Source organism: Rana temporaria, chromosome 2 (genome assembly GCF_905171775.1).
Source record: "Rana temporaria chromosome 2, aRanTem1.1, whole genome shotgun sequence".
NCBI lineage: Eukaryota > Metazoa > Chordata > Amphibia > Anura > Ranidae > Rana > Rana temporaria.
In genome coordinates, this window is record NC_053490.1 from 142732007 (window position 1) to 142751846 (window position 19840).

Consider the following 19840-nt stretch of genomic DNA (forward strand, 5'->3'; position numbering starts at 1 on the left):
AGCAATGGGAAGCTTTGATGTTTCAACATTACTAGAAGAATAAAAAACACATGTGTTTTTTATCTGACAGCATGGGAAAATAACTAAGCATTGTTTCTTTCTAATCAGATGTAATTGATATCACTCACCAGTTTGCAATGTACAGTATTAATTATTTAGTGACAAAATTGTCAATGTCAATAGAAATACAAGCATTGCCTAATACATCATACATTTTGTTTGTACAACCAGCGGTTAAAAAAAAAAAAAAGTAACCGATTCCCCCATCCACACACTCAACGTGGATGGGGGAATCGCTGAGCCATTGTGATCTGATGGAGCCTTACATCAACCAGTGTTGCCGGCCATAGCCAGCATTCAGCAAAAATCAGACAAGCTGGTTGTACAAAAATCGATTAACCGCTTATGGACCACCCACCGCACATTTACTGCGGCAGGTACATTGTTTCCGCTTTGGAGCCTGGGGCGCGCTCCTGCACCGTCGGCGACCCACTCTAGCTGTGTTTGGACACATTGGGAGCCAATCGTGTCCAGTCGTGTCCTGATCATTCACTGGAGAGGCAGAACGACGGTCTGCCTATGTAAACAAGGCAGACCACCGTTCTGTCAGAGAGGAAGATAAAAATCTTGTGTTCCTGCTAATCAGGAGCACAGATCTCTCTCTTCCTCTAGTTAAACCACCCCCCACACACTTAAAAATCACTCCCTAGGAGCACACTTAACCCTTTGATTGTCCCTGATGTTAACCCCTTCCCTGCCAATGTCATTTATACAGTGACTATGGGCCAGATTCACAAAAGGGATACGACGGTGTTTCTCCTGATACGCTGTCGTATCCCTGTTTCTATCTATGCGACTGATTCATAGAATCAGTTACGCATAAATAGCCATAAGATCCGACAGGTGTAATTGTTTTACACTGTCGGATCTTAAGATGCAATACCGCGGCCGCCGCTGGGGGGAGTTCGCGTTGTAAACCAGAGTCGGGTATGCAAATTAGGAGTTACGGCGATTCCTGACGGTTTTTCGCGTTCGCTACGTCGCCGCTAGTCTAGTTTCCCTGCGCAAAGTTAGTCTTTTTTTTGGTGCCTTAACTTTACACAGCAATCGTATTGCTGTATAAAGTATGGCCGTCGTTCCCGCGTCGAAATTTAAAAAATAACGTTGTTTGCGTAAGCCGTCCGGGAATACGGAATTACGCTACACGCATCGCCGTTCGAAAAAATTACGTCACTTCGCGCAAAGCACGGCGGGAGTTCGGAAACGGAGCATGCGCGGTAGGTCCGGCGCGGGAGCGCGCCTAATTTAAATGGCACACGCCCATTTAAATTGGCCCGCCTTGCGCCGGAGGCACTTTCTGTGTTTTATAGCAGAAAGTTAAAAAAACTGTCAGTCTTTTTTTGTTGATAGCACAAAAAATTGTAATTGAAAAAAAAAAGTCTTGACCTCAACCTGATAGAACACCTTTGGGATGATTGACAGCACAGACTGTGAGCCAGACCTTCTTGTCCAACATCAGTGCCTGACCTCACAAATGCGCTTCTGGAAGAATGGTCAAAAATTCCCATAGTCATTGGTGATCATATGGCAATGGGCAGTACACTGGTCCGTTATCCGCTGTGTCCAAGTGGACAAAGCGGGTGACAGATCAAGTTGTAGAACAGCCGGCGGGGCGCAAGCAAGGTGCATTATGGGGAGGACGTCATATGATGTCCACCTAGAATGGGCTGTACCACCCAGCTGCCATTTGTCTGTAGGCTAGGCAGGAACTGGGTAATCATTAAAATTTACCTTTTATTATTAGTATATGTAGTATATGAAGCATATGTAAATCCATATCTAGTTTTTGTCATGTTTGACATGGTCCCTGCTGTTTACTGATACAGTATTAGGCTGGGTTCACATGTATGCAAATTGGATGCCTTTTTAACCAAATCCAATTTACATGATATGTGAATGTGACCGACTCTTAACCTCCCTGGCGGTATGATTCTGTCTGAAAAAACATGCTGAAAGCGGTACAATTATTTGCAAGGAAATTTGGTGTTTTATACTGTAGGCCTGTGATTTTTAGGAATAACTCACTTAAATCTGACCAAACAAGAATCTAATAGGCATCCCGGGTATGACATTTTTTTAAAAACAAAATTTTAAATTATAATATAATTCATTATAAATAATTATAGCAAGTAATAATATAATTAAAATAACAATTATTCAATAATGTAATCAACTCAAAATCACTGAAATTTGCTCAGTTGCAGAATTGTTGCTGTCATTATTTTTTTTTTAATGACGAATTTCCCCGCAAATCGCTTTCGCACAATTCTGCAAGTGATTATAATTTATTATCGCTGTTTTCTAGCTGATCTAAAACCATTTTTGACATAAAGGGACACTTTTGGTTGCTATGGACAATCTACAGTTTGCAGGGAGAAAGAAACGTTTTTATTATATAAAAGTACATGTAGGGCACTGGGCAGACCACTAGGGACAAGGGGTGTGTGTTTTTTTTACATACAGTACTGTAATCTATAAGATTACAGTATACTGTATGTATAGTGTTTGTTTCCTTTTTTGAATTTGGCGCCGATCTCCACTCCCGTGCTTCGTAACGTCGCAGGGAACGGAGATCGGCGGCACAGGAGGACGCTGTGTGAATCGAGCGAGGTCCCGCTCACTCACACAGCGCGGTGACATCGCTGGATCCAGGAAAAGGTAAGCCAGCGCACGCTGCAGGCTCTGCATATCTACCCCGAGCGTGACTCGGGGTTAGCGATTTTGGTAGAAAAAATCAACCCTGAGTCATGCTCGGGGATACCGCCAGGGGGGTTAATGGAGCCGGTTCGCACAAGTCTGGGGTGGCCGATTTTGAAAATGGTCCTGTGTGTTTTTGGGTCCAGGTCAGGTGCGAATTCTGGCAAAAATTCACACCTGAAACTCACCTAAATCGGTGAACAGAATGCGCCGGACTCCGGACTGCAAACCGCAGATGGACATGTGTGCACCAAGCCTTACCATTTTTTTTAAATGTGTTGCAAAGTTTGTTTCTTGGAAATCCTTACAGTACAGCACTTTCTTTTTCAGGCTGACAACACTAAACTGCTACATTGAAATTAGCAGAAGCATTGTCAGCCTGTCATGTGCACTTCTTAATTAGGCTGTTGGGTTGCTCATCAGGTATGCAGGAGACATAATGCAAACAAACTGACGGATTTGGGGATTACATATACTTTAACCGGTTCCTGACTGATTCACATCTTTTTACAGGGGCAGAATGGCACCCCTGCGCAAAACCCCGTATATATACGAGTTCCCTTTAAGAGCAGCCAGAGCGGACACGATGTGCGTGGCTGGTGGTTGCAATCGCCGCCGGCCACGCGCGATTGCATGCACAAGAGCCAGCACAGGGATTTGTGTGTGTAAACACACAAATCCCTGTCCTGTGAGGGGAGAGGAGACATATAATATATAGGAACAACGATATGTCTCCTCCCCTAGTCAGTCCTATCCCCATACAGTTAGAACACACTGAGAGAACACACATTTAACCCCTTGATCGCACCCTAGTGTTAACCGATTCCCTACCAGTGACATTTACACAATAATCAGTGCATATTTATAGCACTGTTCGCTGTACAAATGTCAATGGTTCCAAAAATGTGTCAAAAGTGTCCGATCTGTCCGTCGCAATGTTGCAGTACTGCTAAAAATCACAAATCACTGCTATTACTAGTAACAAATAAAATAAAATAATAATAAAATAATAAAAATGCCATAAATCTTTCCCATAGTTTGTAGACGCTATAACTTTTGTGCAAACCAATTAATATATGCTTATTGCGATTTTTTTACCAAAAATATGTAGAAGAATATATTTTGGCCTAAACTGATGAAGAAAATCGTTTTTTAAAAACATTTTTAAGGGCAAAAAGTTAAAAAAAAAAAAAAAAAATTTTAATTGTCACTCTTTTTTTGTTTATAGTCCTTGCAAATTTTGTTTGGGGATAGCATTGCATGACCCCGCAATTACCAGTTAAAGCAGCGCAGTGTCAAAGTGTAAAAAGGACTCTGGTCAGGAAGGGGGTAAAACCTTCCCGGGCTGAAGTGGTTAAGCAGAAATAGGTAAATCCAATCTTATACAAGTACAAAAATCAATAACCACGCACATGTAGTTGCTACAAAGACATTTCAATTAAATGTTTTTTTTTCTAAATCTACGTAAGTTAAAGAAAACATTTTTTTTTTTTATAGGCCTTTTACAACAGAATGCAATTCAATAAAATGTCACCTTTGATTCAGCATTACAGATTGCAGAGTATCCTTGTGATCACAGTCTCCTCTAGACTGTCAGAAGGGCTTAATATGAGTGTGAAATATTACTGCACAGATTTCTGTGGTTATTGCACTTTTTAAAGTGTAGAGAGTAGAGAGTCAAAAACTGAAAAAAGTGGCTATTCGTGTTTTTATTCTGCCATAATAAAACAAAAAAAAACTTCTGACAATTTTAACTGAAGGACTTAAAGCGGGGGTTCACCCTTAGAGGGCACTTTTTCCCCTTAGATTCTTGCTCGTTTTCTCTAGGGGAATCGGCTATTTGTTTTAAAATATGTGCAGTACTTACCCGTTTACGAGATGCATCCTCTCCGTCGCTTCCGGGTATGGGCTGCGGGAATGGGCGTTCCTTCTTGATTGACAGTCTTCCGAGAGGCTTCCGACGGTCGCATCCATCGCGTCACGATTTTCCGAAAGAAGCCGAACGTCGGTGCGCAGGCGCAGTATAGAGCCGCAGCGACGTTCGGCTTCTTTCGGCTACGAGTGACGCGATGGATGCGACCGTCGGAAGCCTCTCGGAAGACTGTCAATCAAGAAGGAACGCCCGCTCCCGAAGACCCATACCCGGAAGCGACGGAAGAAGATGCACCTCGAAAACGGGTAAGTACTGCTCATATTTTAATACAAATAGCCAATTCCCCTAGACCGAACGAGCAGGAATCTAAGGGGAGAAAAAAAAAAATTTAATAAATGGGTGAACTCCCGCTTTAAGTTCTGCTTTAATAATTGTTCGTTTAGCTGTCATGTACAAATAAAAATTGTACTCTCATGCTCTTGTTTTAAAATGAGCAAATGCACTTACAGCAACAACTGGTATACAACAGAATACAACTGAGGTAGAATGAAAATAGTCAGAATTTAAATATTTACATTGCTGGCAGGTACAGAGACAAATCTGCCTCAATGCTTGGAACAAGGCAAGTGCACTGATAGTATAGCCTAAAAGTGATATTTGTTATGTGGTACTCTCGTGCTACCACTCTGTGTGTGGGGTAAAAAATGTATAGCAAGCCTGCCGCCTTCACTTAAATAGCTTATCCTTAAAGGGGTTGTAAAAGTTTGTTTTTTATTTTCTAAATAGGTTCCTTTACGCTAGTGCATTGTTGGTTCACTAACCTTTTCCTTCAATTTCCCTTCTAAATGTTTATTTTCTTTGTCTGAATTTCTCACTTCCTGTTTCTCCTCAGTAAACTTGCCCCCCTCATCCAAGCGGTGTTTAGTCAGCCATAACAGCTTACTGAACAGCTTACTGAGGAGGAACAGGAAGTTAGAAATTCAGGTAAAGAAAACAAAGAAAAAAAAATTTAGAAGGGAAATCGAAGGAAAAGGTAAGTGAACCTACTATGCACTAGCTTAAAGGAACCTATTTAGAAAATAAAAAAACAACCTTTACAACCCCTTTAACTAGTCTTTACCTACCTCAAGAGTTCACGTCTCCTATTGGTTAGATTGAGTTAACTGTCAGCGCCTCAGTACTCTCTAAGGATGGTATAGCCTAGTTTTAGATATAACGCTACTTATACTCCTAAATCTACATGAAGCTTAATTTTGGTAATTTCCTGCTTCAACTGGCTTACGCTATCTATTGAAGTAAGATATGGGTTTGATTTGTGCAAAATGAGGGCAGAAAATGTGTTCATGATTTACTCAACTTCAGTAGAGATTAGGTTCAGGTTCACCGCTTCCATTGATTTGTAGCAAACCCAAAATGTGTGAAGTTTGTGAAATACGAATAAAAAGTTTGCCGTTTCAAGTTATAATCCAGTTCATAGTCCTGTAATTTGAATGAATGTAAACCAACCACCCCCCCTCCCCTGTAAAAAAGTGGGCGTACAACAGCTATATTTTTGGTGTTTGCCAGAGAGACTAAGGCCGCGTACACACGGTCGAACATGTCCGCTGAAACTGGTCCGCGGACCAGTTTCCGCGGACATGTCCGACCGTGTGTACGGCCTAGCGGACAGGTTTCCAGCGGACAAAAGTTTCTTAGCAAGCTAAGAAACTTGTCCGCTGGAAACATGTCTGTCGGACATGTCCGATGGTTAGTACACCTAATCGAGACATGTCCGCTGGTTATGATGTGTAACCAGCGTCCCGAAATCCCACGCATGCGTCAAATTGATTCGACGCATGCGTGGAAGCATTGCACTCCCGTGTTTGAGAACGTCGGTGTCTTCTACGTCACCGCGTTCTCTGCCTGCGGGGATTTTGGTCTGATGGTGTGTACACACAACCGCGGACAGTTTTCCCCTGTGTAGGGGAAGATACTTTTTTATTCTAGCATTGGAACATGTCCCCCAATGGCAGCGCCTGGCTTCTGACTTTTATTTGACAAAAGTCTGCTTGTTAGCCCTACAAATAGCCAGAATGGAATGACAAAATTTACCCACCATAGACTTCTGTAGGGTTGGATGCAAAGTTTGCAAACTTTTGCAAAACTGTTCACTAAATAAACCAATGCAGGTTTTCTCATCCCTAATCTCCAGTAGGAATGGGTTTTGGCCATGAAAGTCATTAGAGAGCATTGCTCTTGTAACATACTAACGTCCCTCTTCTATAGCTGAACTTTCCAAGCCATGATCCATAATAGTGTGAATCACAGCAGGATGCTTATGAGCAAGACTTTAATTAATGTTTATGTTTTATTCAAGAAGAATTATGTACAGCAAAACATGCTCCCGGGGCTGCCACAAAATACTCCTAATAAATATTTGATGGATTATTACATCCATAATTATCACACATGAGAAATGTGCAACGGGACACTCAGAGAGCACAAACTGGGCTGCTTTTGGTGAGCAGATGTTGAAAGGAGAAATCTTTCCTAAGTATGTGACCCCTGTAAAGACACCAAGACCTAAGGCATGATTACAGCTCAAATCAAGAAGATCATACAGCCTTTTAGCATCTGAACAGCCAGAACAATGATGTGTGTTTATTTAGTAATCCTCCTCAGTAATTAACTATAAAGAAACTATTTATTTCTTGTAGTCATGTCTTATGTCATCAACACTGCCATGGTTATTTACAGCGTTTATGTGTGTACTGTATGGTCTTTATTTATACATTATATTCTTCCCTAAAAATGTTTATTTTTTAATAAATTCTTAATTTATGAAAAGCAGCAAGCGTAGATAACCGTACACTTTGCAAAGTACTAAATCTTTACAAACGTGTAACATCAGTGAAATTTCTCCTGAATAATTAGAGCAGATTGAGAGAACATAAGATCAGGCATGATTACCTCACATGGATGATGTAGGCCAGACCACAAAAGTGAAGTACATTATCAGGAGGTCTGCGCGCCATACAGTGTTGCCAGCCATCCGTATTTTTACAGACAGTTTGTAAAAACTGGCACGTTTTTCCCCCGTTCGTAAATGTCTGTGGTTGCGGGAATGTGCCAGTAAAAATGGCAGAGTTTGGTTCGGGTTGGAACTGCGCATGGAGATTGGAGGCAGGGGGTGATTGGAGGCAGGGGGTGATGGTGGCTGCGGTGGCACCGCAGAGGGGGATGGAGGCAGGGGGCAATGGAGGCAGGGGGAGATTGGAGGCACCGCAGAGGGGCATGGTGGCATCGCAGAGCGTGGGGGATGGAGACAGGGGTTGTTGGTGGCACCGCAGAGGGAAATGGAGGCAGAGGATGATGGAGGCAGGGGGCCTGGGGGAGATTGGAGACAGGGGGAGATTGGAGGCACCGCAGAGGGGGATTGAGACAGGGGGTGATGTGACTAAATAATTTGCCCTTATTATATCGAAAATAACAAAAATATTTTGTTTACCTTAATATCTATCTTAAATCACATTGCTATTTGCCTAGCGTACAAAATACTGAATAAATACTGAAATTTGCACCTAAAATTTTAATTTAGTAATTTTGTGAAATGCCAGTAAAAACGTGGCTGCGCCAGTATATTGCCAGTGTCATGTCAGTAAATTTCAATCTGGTAGGTTGGCAACACTGACACCATACATCACGAAAAAAGGTTAGCATTGCTCCCTTGACACTTTGGTTGGTGAAAAGGGTATAGGGCTGGTAGATCGAAGTGGGTGGAGAATAGGAACAATAGGGCAGAGTAGAAAAATATATAACTTTTTATAAATAGTTTTTACATTTTTTTTAGTTGGGCACATTTGACATACTGCAAATTACCATTACATGTTTAACACCTGCACTAAACAGGTGGCACACAAAGGGCTGCTTCCACCACCCTTACTACTATGCTGTTACTGTAATAAACTGTGAAAATGATGGCAGTCAAAAGGTTAGGGACCAGTGTTGGACATTCTTATAGAAGGTCAAGTATGCTCTGCAAACTAATGCCCTGTACACACGATCGGTTCGTCTGATGAAAACGGACTGATGGACTGTTTTCATGGGACGAACTGATCGTGTGTACAGGGCATCATTGTATTAGATATGTGTAATATAAACATTTTAATCAAATTGAGAAAATTTAATAAACATAAACATAAAAATAATGACACTTTCTAACTTAAAATTATATACAGAAGTAGTTTCAAAAATAACCAGTTGAATTATCCACACATTGCAATTTTTGTTTTAGCTAAATAGCTTCCTTTACCTTACTGCAATCCTGGTTTCATGTCCTCATTTTTCGTTTTTGCTTTGAAGTTGCTGTAATCCTTCTCTGATCTCCACACTTCCTGCTTGTCTGTTTCCTTATGAAAAAACTCATGGGAGCTTCTCTCTGTGGTCCCTGATCAAGAAGGTGTGATTACTGTGTGTCTAAAAACCCTCAGAACCAATCAGATTCATTTTAAAAACAAACACTGCCCTGTGTTTGTTTTGGTTCTGTGTGTCTCTATACTTCACAGAAACATGAAACTAGATTAAAAACAAAAGTGAAACTGCAGGCACATTATATGATTGCTTTTTATCTATTTTTAATCATTTTAAAAGGAATCAGTTAACTATGATGTCTCTATACCCTGTAAACAGTCATTTCAGCCAGAAACCTTTTAGTTTTTTTACATTAGAAGAGAAGTTGTAAGTCATGTTATTAAGTGCTAAAAATCAGAAGCAAGATATATACATATATATATATATATATATATATATATATATATATATATATATATATATATATATATATATATATATATATATATATATATATATATATATATATAGTTTAAAAAAAAACTACACTACATTTGAAAGATGACCTAAATATATCTATTGCCACGGGACATTTTTATTGCCAGAAAGCATGTGCTATAAAACATGAAGACTATCTATATATATTTTCTGTATTTAAGAACTTCAAACATTTGTTTTCACTGCTGGGTTAGCTACATCCATTCTAAGAACTGAAAATATGTCATATTCAATGTCTCCTAAAATAATTCCACGTCATGAACTTGCTTTTGATATTTCATTTGTAAAGTGCCCAGACATCTTTACATACTTTAAATTGTTTAATCCAGTAGTGTCTAATAACTCTAACTAAAATATATCACTTGAAAGGTTATATACACATTTTGATACAGAAAAATCTGACATAGGAGAGGTAGATAAATAAAAACTGATAGAAGTTTCTTTGACATAATGGTTACATAACTTTTTATTTATTTTTCACCCATATGTATGCCTTTGCTAAAGAAAAATATATTTCTATCCATGTAATACAGGTGCATCTCCAAAAATGTATTTCAGTATTTTAATTCAAAAAGTGAAACTCATATATTATATAGATTCATTACACACAGAGTGATTTTTTAAGCATGTTTTATTTATTTATTTTTTTGATGATTGTGGCTTACAGCCAAAATTCTGTATCTCAAAAAATGTGAATATTACATAAGACCAATTAAAAAAAAGGATTGTTAATACAGAAATGTTAGAGGACTTGTGCTGACTTTGGACTTGATAAAACACAGTGGAGCAACACTAGCAGATGACATGGCTCCCCAAATCATCACTTACTGTGGAAACTTCACATTGTTCTATTTATTAACCACATATATAGATATGTCTTTTGGAAGCTATCATAGACTGTGGGCTAGATTCAGATAGATTTCGGCGGGCGTAGCGTATCTCAGAGTTAGAGCAGCAGGTCCTGTATTCACAAAGAAGTTGCGCTGTAACTTACGGCGGCGCAGTGTAACTGGGCCGGCGTAAGCCCGCCTAATTCAAAATAGGCTGGTTGGGGGTGTGTTCTATGCAAAATACTAGTGACCCCACGTATTTGACGTTTCTAACGAACGGCGCATGCGCCGTCCGTGGTCGTATCCCAGTGCGCATGCTCCAAATGACGTCGGCAAATCGTCAATGCTTTCGACATGAACGTAAATTACGGCCAGCCCCATTCACGGACGAGTTACGCAAACAACGTAAAATTTGAAAAATTCTACGTGGTTCCGACGTCCATACTGCGCCATCTTTTTGGTGGTTTATCTTTACGCCTGAAAACCCCTTTCGTAAACGGCGTATCTTTACTGCGACAGCTGGGCGTACATTCGTGAATCGGCGTATCTAGCTGATTTACATATTCTAGGCGTAAATCAGCGTACGCACCCCTAGCGGCCAGCGTAAATATGCAGTTAAGATACAACAACATAGGAGACTTACGCCGGTCGTATCTTAGCAACATTTAAGCGTATCTCAGTTTGAGCATACGCTTAAAGTTGCGACGGCGCGGATTCGGACTTACGACGGCGTATCTACTGATACGCCCGTCATAAGTCTTTATGAATCTGGCCCTGTAAGTATCGATGGAGATGGATCTCCCGCATTTCAGATTCTTATCTATTGATGCCTACCCTATTCCGCTTTGGATGTGATCCAATGTCTACCAGACTAGGCTAGTAGCTCTGACAGTGTTGATATTGTCTTTGAATTATATTATATTATTAATATTTATCTTTGAATTATTGTTTTACCTGTGGTGCAGTAACTAGAAATCATTTTGGGGCACAGTGGTTAAGATCTTGTGCTTTTATTCTAAAATATAAAATGCCAAATTTCTATGCAAAACAATGTACCGCTTTAAGACGCAAAAATCAGACATAATCATACCACCTGGGAGGCTACTTGAACAAACTGAAGTTAGAAGCTGATTGGCTACCATGAACAACTGCACCAGATTTTGCACTCTCCAGTTTTAGTAAATCAACCCCACTATATCTACATACTGTACATTGCTACTGGACTCCCAAAAGACTTACCATTTCAACTTATAGTATAAATCAATAAAACAATAAATAAAAAAAAATGCATTAAAAACAAGAACAAAAAAACATCTCTGCATAAATGTATTAAAAATATGCAAACAATACAACTAAAATATCCTTTTTTTTCCTTTTGTGCAATAAAGTCCATCACTTGTGTTTCCTTCTGAGTATATTTGTCTCTACTTCCATTAACGTCTACCTCCACCACTTTAGCTTTATATTGCACAAATCATCAGTTAGAGCAGACTTCTGCAGAAATAATACCAGAAAAGTCTCAACAAGCAAATTATTGATTTCTCCTTTTCTCAGTGGACCCATAACCCAGTTCTCTTCCTCTCCACAAATGACTTTTACTCTCAATTTATGGAGTCCCTATGCCTCTAACTGTTGTAGTACCTGCTCAGAGAGTGCCATCCTTCAATATCCAGTTTTTTTGTTTTTTTTTTTATAATTGAAGCAAATAAGAGGTAGCCTTCTACTTCTAGGTAGTCTTCTACTTCTACCTTGTTTGTAAGCATTACTCATTTCTAAGGAGTCAATTCCATCTGGTTAGGGATTTAGAAAAATATAAAGCTAAAGTGGTTGTGGAAATCTTAGATGGAAGAAGAGAATAGTATATTCAGAAGACGTAGGGGTGAAATTTATTTCTGAATTTTTTAAACATTTGAAATACTGAGTTATTTAATTACAAGTACCTGTTTAAACCCTCCCTCTTAGATTGTAAGCTCTAATGAGTAGGACCCTCTGCTTCCTTCTGTATTAAAATCTATTGTAATTGTACTTGTTCTCTTATGTTGTAAGCACTATGTAAACTGTTGGCACTATATAAATCCTGTATAATAATAAAAATAATAATATTAATAATAATACCTACACTGCCTGCATTTAAAAAATGCATTCAACAATGAATTATTGATTGAGGAGGTGCATTGATTTGTGTCTTTTAAAACAGCCTAGAATTTGCCTTTAATTTGCTTAATGTACATTAGATAGCCATTAAAAGGCTAGAGTCACATTGTTTGCAGTGCGTTAGGCACATGCATTAATGTGCATCGTGGTAAGTCAAGCCATTTTTTTTAAATATCAATGAAGAAATAAAGAGCCAAGAGGCACTTAGACTGTGATGTAAGTTCATACAAAGTAGTGGGAGGACAAAAACATTTGGAGAGCTCACTGGCTCAGATTAGGCTGCTCACAACAGACAGGGCTTCCCTCAAGTGCATATCAAGCAGGTTACCAGAATAAAATACGTGCAACAACAGGGCCAGACGAAAGGATAAAAGAGTCCAAATTCATTCATTGGTTTAAACAAAAAAACAACAGAAAAAGCGTTTCAGGGCTCACTTGCCCTTCATCAGCACTTTAGTTAAATAGGAACCTTGAATAGGCTTAACATGTAGTGAAGCTAATTGCTGGATCAGGAGGTTTGATTGATCAAATGACACTAACTACTGTAACTGTTAATCTAACAATTAGCTTCCATACAAAGATTTACACAGGGCAGCCCTGTTTTGAGTACATTCAAGGTTGTTATTTAAACTGAAGCCCAAATGAAGGAGAAGTTTTTCGTGACCCCCAAAACATTTTGTCTGTTTTAGTTTAAAGTAGAACTATAGGCAAAACTTTTTTTCATTTTGGATAGCGAAAGAGAGGGTGGCAAAAAAAAAAACTGACAGAGGTTATTGTCAGGTCACCCGTAGCCAGGTGACAAGTGCACCCCGTAGGGGTCAGGGATGCACCACAGGGTGGTGAATCCTATGGCCGACTGCCGCTAGCGGAGACGAAGCGTGAACCTAAGATCACCCAGGGCGCGGAGTCTAAGACCCAGTATTGTATTCACCAGAGCCTTTGATGGTAAGGATGGTCTTGGCCGCTACTGGGTCCAGGTCGCATCCCCGAGATTCCTCAAGTCACACTCCGCAGGGAGAAGGGGGAAGCAGCCAGCAGACCAAACAGTGGTGATGGACAGGCCGAGGTCAGGGCAACAGGCAGACAAGGATAACCGTGGAACATGCAAATAGTCAGGGGCACAGGCAGACAGGGAAGTCGGGGACAAGCCAAAACGGTACACGGAAGATGATCGTAGCACTCTGCAAACAGGAACTAGCAATACACTGCAGACAGGAACTAAGCATGGAGCACTGTTGAACAGCACTGCAGACCTGTAGAGCAACGGTTAATATAGGCTTCCTGGGATGGACTAGGGTGGAGCCATACAGGAAGAGGAAGTGATAAAAAGGGGAACCAGAGCAGGATCTGCCTCTAATGAACACGTGGAGATCAGGTAGGCAGACAGGCTTGATGCATATTCATGACAGTACCCTCCCTCTTAAGGCCCCTCCCCAGCCTGGAGCCAGGGCTAAAGGGGAATCCCAGAAGAAACCTCTTCGACAAATGGGGCGCAAAGATCTCAGATGCAGAAATCCAAGACGCCTCCTCAGGACCAAATCCTCTCCAAAGCACAAGGTACTGAAGAACGCCTCTGCGGAGACGAGAATCCAGAACTTGAGTATCCTCATTGACCAGAACCGAAGTAGGGACAGGAGGAGAGGATTTATTGAGGACCAAAGGCCTTTTGAGAATAAGTAAGGGCATGAGAGGGTCAACAGGAATCCGAGGAGGATCAAGCAGACCCTTAAAGATGAACTGGGGATTAAGCACAGGACCATCAGACTGGGCAGAGGTCAGAGGAACCCTGAAGTCAGGTTGGTTAGAAGGTGACAGGGCACAGGAGTCAAGCTGGATAGCAGGGAAACCAGCAGAATGCAGAGAGCCCTGAAAACAAGGTAGAAAACCCCATTTGGCCGACGATGGCAATCTATCCAAAGGATGGATTGAGCCCCTTAGACAGGTTGCAGGAGGGCCTGAACAAGAAAAGGTAGGAGGCTCACTGGGCATGGGCTGACCTGGCATAGCTGATGCAGAGGCCGATTGAATAGCATATTCAGGTGTAGCGATTACCCGAATCGCATCACAAGGCGTAGTGACTGCAGAACTCGCAGACAAGTTAGCCTGGCTGTGCGTTTTAGGGACAGTCAACGGTAAACTGGAGTGAATGATCGGCTCAGGTTCACAGACGGGCTCCTCATCCAGAGTGCTACATTGGCTAAAAAGTGCATCAGCCTGACTATTGCAGGACACATTCCGGACATCACTACATGTGGTGGGACGAGCAAAAGATTCTGGAATGGTGGCCACAGGAAGTTTCTCTTTTGGGGCAACCTTGGGTAGGCAAGACGTGGAACAGGAGGGACCCCAAGCCAGGATCTGTCCGGCAGTCCAGTCAATGTGAGGAGAATGGAGTTTTAACCAAGGAAGACCCAAAACGATAGGAGCTGAGGTCTTAGGTAGAACAAGGAAGGATATCCACTCCTGGTGAAGTGTGCCTACTGACATCTTAACAGGGACCGTCTGGAAGCGAATAGGACCCCCCGGGAGAACAGTGCCATCAATCGCCGAGACCACCAATGGTGTGGTGAGGGGCAAAAGGGTAAGTCTCATGGACGATGCGATTTCCCAGTCTATGAAATTGCCAGCGGCTCCGGAATCCAGATATGCCGAGACCGAATGAGAAGAAGCACCAAAATGAAGGGACACAGGAAGAAAAAGACGAGAAGGTGAAGGAGATATTTCTGGATCCAATACTCCACCTTCCAGATGTATTGAACCCGAGCGTTTCTCGGGGCGAAGAGGGCAAGTGTCACGAAAATGACTTTTGCCCCCACAGTATAGACACAGGCCTAGAGTTCTGCGCCTGGCACGTTCCTCAGGGGATAGCCTGGTCCGACCCAGCTGCATGGGTTCCTCAGTTGGCAAGGGATGCTCCACGGGTCGAAGAGAGGGGAGCTCAGGCTGACTAAGGGCCAAGGAATGTTGGCGTCGCTTTTCTAGGGTCCTTTCCTGAAAGCGAATATCGATCTGATTACACAAGGAGATCACTCCGTCCAGATCAGTGGGGATGGTTCTTCCTGCTAGTTCATCCTTCACTCTATCAGATAGGCCATGCAAAAAGGTTGCGACTAAGGCCTCATTGTTCCAGCTCAGTTCAGCTGAGTGGATACGGAACTGCAGAGAATATTGTCCCACTGAACGGGATTCTTGGCGGAGACGTAAAAGGGCGCTGGCTGCTGAAGAGACACGAGCCGGTTCTTCAAAGATATTCCGAAAAAGTTTCAAGAAAACAGGCAGGCTAGAAACCACTGGATCATTCAATTCCCACAGAGGGGCAGCCCAGGCTAAGGCCTCCCCGGAGAGGAGAGAAATGATATAGGCTATCTTGGCCCGATCAGACAAGAAGTACTGGGGCAGGAGCTCAAAATGAATAGTGCATTGGCTAAGGAATCCCCTGCAGGCTTTGGAGTCTCCAGAAAAACGGATTGGAGGTGATAACTTCAGTGAATGCGACTCTGCGACTGGTGCAACAGGTGCAGCTGCTGGTTGTACTTGGGGTTGCGGATTCGGGGTTCCCAGCGAGGTCTGAAGCTGATCAAAGCGGGAAGCCAGATCCTGAAGGAAACGCATCACCTGATCCTGATTAGCTTCATGCGTCTCGAGTCTGCGAACAATGCACTGTAATGGATCATCTGCGGGGAGCGGCATGTCGGCCGGATTCATGGCTGTTCAAACTGTCAGGTCACCCGTAGCCAGGTGACAAGTGCACCCCGTAGGGGTCAGGGATGCACCACAGGGTGGTGAATCCTATGGCCGACTGCCGCTAGCGGAGACGAAGCGTGAACCTAAGATCACCCAGGGCGCGGAGTCTAAGACCCAGTATTGTATTCACCAGAGCCTTTGATGGTAAGGATGGTCTTGGCCGCTACTGGGTCCAGGTCGCATCCCCGAGATTCCTCAAGTCACACTCCGCAGGGAGAAGGGGGAAGCAGCCAGCAGACCAAACAGTGGTGATGGACAGGCCGAGGTCAGGGCAACAGGCAGACAAGGATAACCGTGGAACATGCAAATAGTCAGGGGCACAGGCAGACAGGGAAGTCGGGGACAAGCCAAAACGGTACACGGAAGATGATCGTAGCACTCTGCAAACAGGAACTAGCAATACACTGCAGACAGGAACTAAGCATGGAACACTGTTGAACAGCACTGCAGACCTGTAGAGCAACGGTTAATATAGGCTTCCTGGGATGGACTAGGGTGGAGCCATACAGGAAGAGGAAGTGATAAAAAGGGGAACCAGAGCAGGATCTGCCTCTAATGAACACGTGGAGATCAGGTAGGCAGACAGGCTTGATGCATATTCATGACAGTTATACTGACCTCTCTCTGTTTATTTTTTGCAACCTGTGTCCCATTGGGGAGATGTCCCTTTACTTCCTGTCGCATAGCCAAAACAGGAAGTGAGAGAAAATCCCTATAAATTATGGGAATCCCTTGGGGATCTCCAGCTCACCAGAACTAGTGTCCCCATTGTAAGATTTCCCCTCTACTATTTTCTGGGGACAACCCAAATTTTCTTTTTTTTTTTTTTACTTTCACTTTCAATGATAATGGTAAACAGTACAAATGGGGAGAGTGAATCTCCTTCACGTGGGACACAGACAGCAATAAAAACTGAAAGGTGTTCTAATCCATCTCCACTGTCCAAAACTAAAAAAAAAAAAAAAAAAAAATGCTGGAGATGTGGACGGGCCTTAGGCACTTTCCTCCATATTTGGTGGGAATGCCCCCTGATTCAACCATTTTGGCAAAAAGTTCATGACGTGACGACAGCAGTTTCTTCGCTCCCCTTGGAGTTTTCACCAGCACAATACCTCCTTCATCTTTCAAAAATTAACAAGAAGCGGTATCGCGACTCGATAGCGATACATATGATCAATGCCGCTAGGCTGTGTGTTCCTGTACATTGGAGAGCCACAATGCCACCCACTATTAAAGAATGGATGGCACGCATTGACCATACTGCGGCGATAGAGGAACTGATAAGCACTGCACTTGACAAGATCTCCAAATATACTTCTATCTGGAATACGTGGTTTGAATTCCGGATCACCACGGAGTACCAGATCCTCATACGGAACACGGGCTAATTCAGAACCCGATGGAGATATCCGACGGATCTCTGGTTTTTGACACTGCCACTCTGTAAACGGTGAGGGTAGTGGACTCCCCCACCTACCTCCTTTTTTAAAAATATTTCTTCCAAGAAAAAGGCTTCCCCCACTCCCCCCCCCCCTCCCCCCCCTTTTTTTTTTTCTCTATCTCTCTTCTCTTATCTTTCCCTCTTTATGTTTCCTTTTTCTTTCTCTCTCTTTTCATTCTCTCTTTCTCATCTTTTGAAGCCGGGCGTGGGTGGTAGATGGGATCCCCGCTAGTCGGCCACCTCCCCCACCCCACTTGAATCAAGAGGACCCGAACGGCAAATATGGGACATAATCCAATAGACAGGGATTACAGATTGGGTATGGTCTTTCGGTGATCACCGAAGCCCTTTGTATTAGGAACAGTTGGAACTGTTACCCCAGAACTACTTTACTGCCCATCTTCTTCAGGTGCGAAATAGGGTTGAGATGTTTTCTAAAGCTTCCCTGACTGTTCTCTGATTCATGCATTGCATACCTAAAGTGTACCTTTATCCCTCCTGTAAACATCTTGTTATATTTCCTCTTGTGAAGACTTGGCTTTTCATTGTGTTACCTTTTAGGATATGTTTGTACCGATGTATTTACCTGTCTTCCTTTCAATAAAATCTTTATGGATAAAAAAAAAAAAAAAAAAAAAAAAAAATGGGGCAGATCCTCGTAGCGCGGCACATTCTTCCGTCCGGCCTTAACTTAAATTTTTTTTTGGTATCCTGAAAGAATTTCCGCCGTAAGTTGCGGCAGCATAGTGTAACTTAGGCGGCGTAAGGGCGCGCAATTCAAATCGATGTGATGGGGGCGTTTTTTATGATAATACGTCATGACCCGACGTAAATGGCGTTTTTTTTAAACGGCGCATTCGCCGTCCGTGGGGGTATCTCAGTGCGCATGCTCGAAATTAAACCGGAACAAGCCAATGCTTACGACGGTGACGTCATTCTACACAAAGCCCTATTCGCGAACGACTTACGCAAACGACGTAACATTTTCAAAATTCGACGCGGAAACGAAGGCCATACTTAACATAGGATACGCCTCATATAGCAGGGGTAACTATACGCCGGAAAAAGCCCGAACGCAAACGACATAAAAAAATGCACCGGCTGGACGTACGTTCGTGGATCGCTGTATCTAGCTAATTTGCATACTCGACGCAGAATTCTACGGAAACGCCACCTGGCGGCCAGAGTAAATATGCACCTATGATCCGACGGCGTACTAAGACGTACGCCAGTCGGATCGCTCCCTCATTCAGTCGTATCTTGTTTTGTGTATACAAAACAAAGATACGACAGGGGAACTTTGAAATTACGCGGCGTATCAATAGATACGCCAGCGTACTTCGTTTGTGGATCTGGCCCTAAACCAGTAAATTAATTTAAACTAATTTATCATTGGCACACGTATTTTTTCTGGTATTCTTTTTAAATAGGCTGTCAACTCACCACAGCACAGACTTTAACAGACCTGAAGCATTTCTTCAATGCAGGGCATAACAACACTTTGACTAGATGTGTCGGGGTGCCATTTACAATGGGTGGTATGGAAACCCACCACACTTAGCTACCAGAATGCATTAGTGTGGATGGGCCCTCAGCCTGAAGAGGATGATCAAACAGCACCATCGACAAAGAAATACCGGTAGCAACTGCAAGTCAGTAAGCTTGAAAATCACTAGAGATGTACTCATTATCATGTGGAAATGTCAGCAGCATTATATACTTCACAGATAGAAAAATGCTTCATAATAATTTACATTTCTGCCTAATTGGTTATTTATAGCAAGAACCGCTGTTGTCCACATTTATTTTTATTTGAAAGCTAAATTATAAACCACTTGAAATATTAATATGAGAATTGAACTAAGTGAAAAATGTATTTGTGGTTAATGTCTCATGAGATATTCTTTTATTCAAGTAACAGGAACTCCCAGAGCTCCAGCCTCTGGGATCTGCAGTGTTAGTATTCAGATTACACTGTAAGCGATTTATGTGTTTTTCTCTAATGTATTTATATATTTCCTCCTCTTCATTTACATTCTCTACTAGCAGAGCTGGTTTTCTGGTGTCCCATTTAAATATATACTTCAAAGTAATCTTAAGGTGTAGATGATGTCTTAGATCTTAAAACCAATCCCTGCTGGAAAGATAATTTTATCCCTTTAAGAGTTGTTAGCTACAATAATTATATTATTGCTACTTGATATCAACCTGTAA